Raw genomic sequence first — 6,305 nt, 5'->3', positions numbered from 1 at the left:
GTCCTAAATCAATAACGTCGGATTCACAATTAATCCTCTTCCTAGACGTTATATCTCAAGAAAAACGGCCGACCTTTCCCGTTAATATAAAGCAGACGAAAGACCAGAAAAAGGTATGTCACTTTCTAAAAGTACAATTTATTATTCACCCAATTCTGACTTGAGCGTTAGAGTGCCTTTGCAGGTACCCTCTTCCGCCGATCATTCACCACCGACGTATACCTTGCTTCGTGTTGGGAGTCAGCCGACCTCAGTGGAAGACGAGCTATACCTCGGGAGAATCAGACAAGAACAGTTAGCTATCTTTTTTTTTCATATTTTGAAACACTGATTATAATAATGACCCTGTCATATGCATGCATACGGCCATAACTAATTTATGCTCAACTGCATTAACTGATGGAAGAATTTTAAATGTTTTTGTAGTACTAATTTTTTAATAATTTTAATTGTTTATTTTAATTATAAAAAATATATTAATTAAAATTAACTGTTAAAATTATTAGTAACAATGTTCTAAAAATATTTAAAAAATTTTCTTTTTTATTATTACTTTACTAGCAACGGAGTCAGCCTATTGATTATGCTCCAACGTTGGATTCCTCTATCATGAAAAATTGAAAACCCTAATTGTCATAGGCAACTAGTATTATACTGTCACAAAGTAAAAAATTAAGACCAGTATAAGAGTAACAGGAAAGGGATCTTATTAGCAGTTTTAACAAATATTGACATGAGTTGCCCTTTATATATAGTTTGAATCTTCCACCGCCAAAATAAAAGTACCCTTCCATTGTGCTTATATAGGTAAGCACATACGTAGTTGTGATTTTTAATTAATATACTTCCCAACTGGTATACTAGTTATTGCATTTGCATTCATTGATTCAGCAATCAATATAAATATGCATATTCCTTTGTTAAAAGGGATAATATTATTCCTAGACGCATAAAATTTTCTTTATTTTTATATTTTAAAAATTTTCAACGTATAACGTTATATTCAATTATTCATAATAACATTATTTAAAGTGGAGGACTTTAAGATTTAATGTGCCGTGAGAAAATTAAATTTTCATGTTAGTGTGCCGTGGCCGTGAGAAAATTAAACTTGAGCTTCAAGTTGTGAATATACATCACATGATGTCTCGTATGCGTTTAGCATGGGGATAAATTTCTATATTTTTTTTTTTTTGAAAACCGATCACTCTCAAAAGTATATTCCACAACCACAAGACTCATTTGAATAATAATAATAATAATAATAATTTGTTTTAGTCATTTAAATCTAAATTCTATGCTAGAAATTTGACTTGAGAAATTATGATAGTCTTTCTTAATAGTTTGAGCAACTTATTAAAAATTAGTAATAACAATATAACGAAGACTCAGACAAAAATAAACATTTTTTATCTCGTTCATTAAACAAATTATTATATATTAAATTTTTGAGATGTAGATAAATTAAAAGTGTTATATTTATTAAAATATGTTGTTATATTCTTAAAATCGTTAATTTTATTCTGATACTAATTATTTAATTTATTTAAAATTTAAATTGTTAACAAAAAATTTATTAGAGGATTGTTTTATATTTTATTATTTTTATAAATTTTATAATATTATTTTTTCTACTTTTATTATTATTATTTTGATATTTTTTATTTTGCAAATTTAATAATTTTTTACCAATTGAGTTTCTATTTATAATTTTTATAATTCTTTTAATAATCTTTTTCTTATTTTTGAAGATCTATATATTTTAATTTATTAATTTCTATTGATAATTATTCTATTTTTAGTATAATAATTTTTATTTATTTTTAAATTTTTTGAATAAAACTTATGGTAAAATTGAGATTTTAAAAAAAAAATATGTTATATTGATTTAAAAAATTCAGTATTTTTAAATTAATATTAATATAATTTTTTAGATCTTTAATTTTATTTATAATTTATATTTTATTATTAATCTATATTTTTTAAATATATTTTTTAACTATGACTAAATAAACAACTTTAAAAGAAATTATTTTTGATATCTTTATGAATGGTGCTCTAATAATATATATGATGCCTATTTTTATAAAAATATTTTTATGTAAAGATAATATTATAAACTGTTACATACTTACACGATTTCGTCAAATATGTCAAACGATAACTAAAGTTTAATAGAAAGGAAAAAGAAAGAATAAAAGTTAACATCGTATGATGGGGTCTAAAATGGTGGAAATTGCTTAAAAGTGTAGTTAAGTTTTAGCTTGAAGAAGAAGCAAATTAAAGGCAAGACAAGCCTCTTAGAGGGTCAAACACGTGTGATGTTTTACATATGCATTGGCAGCATTGCCCCTCTCTTTGTTTATGTTGCTTGTCAACCAAGGGATCAAGTTTTATTTTCATTAGTTTTTTACTCTTTTTTCCTTATAATTTTTTTATTTATTATTATATCTTTTTTTTGCCATGTAATGCTCTTGTTTTGTTTTGTATTTAACCACTGCTGAGCTGAGTCTGTCAAATGGATTAATTCGGTTTATTTAGATATGGTTTATTAAATTTGTGGATTAAATGGGTTAGACTGTTTAAATTTGTTTTATCCGCGGTTATAATTTTTTAGTTTGAACTGTTTATGGTCAATTCAATTAATTAAACGGGACAATCCGTTTATTCTTTTATTTTATTTTTTGAAAAATATTTTAATAAAAATAATCATTTTTAGATTAAAAATTTTTAAAAAATAATATTTTTTAATTAATAAATTAGATTTTTGGATCGAATAAAAAAAAATAACAATAAAAAGTGCTTTTATTTTTTTAAAAAATGTAAACAAATAAACGGATTATTTATTTAACCCGTAAATTAGTCTATTTAACTTTTTTTTTTATTAATTGAGCCCAAATTTAAACGAATTTAATTTTAAAGATAAAACCTACCTATTAGAATAGATAAACGAACTCATACTATAAATTTGGCCCATTTTAAACCACCCTAACTGAGCCGCTTCTTCTACTCTAGGCATTTGGTATTGACATCAAAGCAATCATGCAACGTGTCCCATTCCTGTTCCCATGCTTGCATTGTGCTTTACAGCATGCAATTCCTTTTTTTTTCCTTATGATATTTAAATGGTTTTAAATTTCTCGAGTCAACACATCCCTTTTAACACTGTCTAAAGATCTTTTAATTTTCATGTCAATGCATGACTTGGCATATTAGAAATTGGAGAAGATTTTCTTAAATTTTTTAATTATTAATAAAATATAATTTTTTATTATTTAATATTTTTATATATTTTTTATTTTACTTAAAAGATATAAAAAAATTATATTTTACTAAATAATTAAAAAAGAGAAAATTAATCTTTATTAAAACTTTTCAAATGTTAAATCAACAAATAACAACGAAATAAACAAAAAATCCTAACAAAAAAAATACTTATTCTGTACTAAAAAATAATGAGAAAAGGAGAGAGCGGGACGAGCGTTTGAAGGTGAAACACATTAAAGAAGATGGTCATGCCATCAAAAAAGATAAGGGAAAGGTCGTGGAGAGTGTGTATTCGGTATCAAGGAATGTTCTTTTCCAGAAGGTTTAGAAAAGCCATTCAAGATCTCTTTATTAAGAGATAAGGTTATTGATGCAGAAAAATCTAAAGCCTTTGCATTAATAGGGTCTTTATCTAGGGATGGTTTCACTACGGTGACAGGCAAACAAGGTGATTCTCGTCCACCAAGTATCAGCTCGAAAGAGGCAAAGAGCTGTCTAGCTGAACTATATAAGGAAGTCGTGATCAAGGTACTGGATAAGTATTATGGCTACACAGCTCTTATGCATAAGTTTCGGATAGTATGGCGCATAAAAGGAGGGTTTGATTTGTTGGACGGTGGGTTTGGGTATTTTTTGGGTAAATTTGATATTACTGCAGATCGTGAGAAAAGTCATGCTTGGTGTCCCGTGGTTGATAGACGGTCACTACGTCGTAGTAAAGCCATGGAACGTGGATTTTAGGCCATGCGAACAATCCTTCGAATAAACGCTAGTATGGATTCGAGTCTCGAAACTTTTAATTTGGTGCTACAAGCAATGCTGCGAATTGCTTCTACAATAGGGGTTCCGGTGAAAGTAAACTTGGCCATTAAATTTGCAGAAAGAGAAAAATATTCCTGAGCTTGGGTTTAAATTAATCTTAGGTTGTCAATAATCAAACATATTATAGTGGAAGTCATGACTCATGAAGTAGTGTAGAAGATATTATAGTTGATTTGTTCTACTTGTGCACAGTATGGGCATAATAACTCGTGTGCATGGAGAAGGAGTCCTCAAAAGGGAAGGGTGATTCTTTCGATGATGAAAAAAATCATGAAGTTCCGACACTAGTGCCACACAATAATCATTAGCTCATGATTCGGAAGCTCATGATTTGCATGAGAATTCTCGTAATTTGGGCGAGAAATTAGGATTTGTTAAATGGAAGGATGTGGTTATGGAATCATTGGCTCCTCACGTGCCTGAAGATCATATTAATGAGGCATGCATGGATGATGGAGAGGGCTGGCAACAAGTGCTGCATAAGAAAAAATTCATAATGGGCCATCTACCAGGTTTAAAGGACCAAGATGGAAAGCAGCACAAGTATGGTTCGAGAAGGCTCCCAAGGTCCAATTTGCATGGTGATGAAGGAAAATCAATTTTGTATTAGGATGGGACAACGAGAAAAACATAAAATTGTGCAATCTTCATCATGCAAAACTCTTGCACATCGTAGAATTTCTCTCCGGAAGCTTCCACGGCCTTCCTCCCTGTAGAACTCACCAGTTGATAAAAATGGCGGCACAACAGAAGAAACCTTAGTAGATGGAAGCATGGCGGGTGCTGCGTTGGTGGGTTCGAGAGTGGCAACTATTGAGGATTAGAGTGTGCCAGTACCGCAGGACAAACCACCTATTGAGGTTGGTAATTCTATTAAAGTATTATGTTCTTATTTATTCTGTTTCTATTATTTATGCATAGTTTAAATCTAATTGTTTGGAATATTAAGTGTTCCTTTAATAAGTTAGTCCGGGTGCATTGTAAGGAACTTGTTAGAAAATTTAGACATATTTTCTTTATTGTGGTTGAAACTTACTTTCCTTTTCAGCATTTAAAATTAATTTGGGAAAGATTGGGGTATCACTCTGTTGGTATAGTGGAAGCAGAGAGGCATAAGGGGATATTTGGTTTCTATCCTTTATGCAAGGTGTTTGTTGTAAGTTCACTGATACTTTTGATCAGGGTGTTACTGTTGAGATTCAATCTGATAATTTAATTTGGAGGTGTAGTGGTATTTATGGTAATCCTCAATTTAATAAAAGAATTCTCCTTTGAGATTATCTTGTTGCACAATCCATGGTTTTTCAAGGACCTTGTATTGTTCTTAGTGATTTTAATAAAGTGATGTTTTCTCATGAATCTAAGGGATGTCAATTTTCTCATCAAAGAGCAGACATGTTTGCTACTTCATTAGGGAATAGTGGTTTGTTTGATCTGAAGACTATTGGAAGACGATTTTCTTGGTACAGGAGGGTGAAAAATTATGTTAACGTGTTAAAAAAGCTTGATCGAGTCTGTATAAATAGTGGTTGGTTATCTATCTTTTCAGAGACTTATGCAGAAGTTTTAAATAGGCTTTAGTCTGATCATTACCCTATTCTGGTGCGTTGTAAAGGTTGTCCTCAACCTAAAGGGAATCGACCTTTTTGATTCGTTGCTGTTTGGGCTACTCATCCCAGGTATAAGGATATTGTGAATCAGTCATGATGGTTTGACAATAGAGAGATTCATAACAAGCTTTCAGAAGTGCAAAAGAATTCATTAGAGTTTAACTCGAAGGTGTTTAGTAATGTTTTTGTTAAGAAATGTGAATTAGAGCAACATGTTAATTATTTATAGAAGCGTTTGGAAGTGGTGGATAGCATTTATTTGAGTCAGAAAGAGCAATAGTTGCTTGATTATTATAATAATAATCTAGTGCAAGAAGAGCTCTTATGGTTCCAAAAGTCCAAATAGTAGTGGGTAAGGTTTGGGGATAGGAATGCAAGATTCTTTCATTATCAAACTCTTGTGCGACAGAAGAATAATAAGATTCATAGCCTTTTTCTCAAGGATGGAGTGTGAGAAATTGATTCGGAAGTTCTAGGTCGAGAAGTAGAGTTTTTCTACAAAAGTTTATTCTATCGTTTGGATAATGTTAATTTGGGTCCTGATGAGTTTCAAACTTTCTTCTTCAAGGAATATTGGGAGATCATTGGTCTTGATGTTTGGAAGAT

The sequence above is a fragment of the Arachis hypogaea genome, chromosome 7 (assembly GCF_003086295.3).
Source record: "Arachis hypogaea cultivar Tifrunner chromosome 7, arahy.Tifrunner.gnm2.J5K5, whole genome shotgun sequence".
In the NCBI taxonomy this organism is placed as follows: Eukaryota; Viridiplantae; Streptophyta; class Magnoliopsida; order Fabales; family Fabaceae; genus Arachis; species Arachis hypogaea.
The sequence above is the reverse complement of the archived record's forward strand: the minus strand, read 5'-3'. Positions refer to the sequence as shown.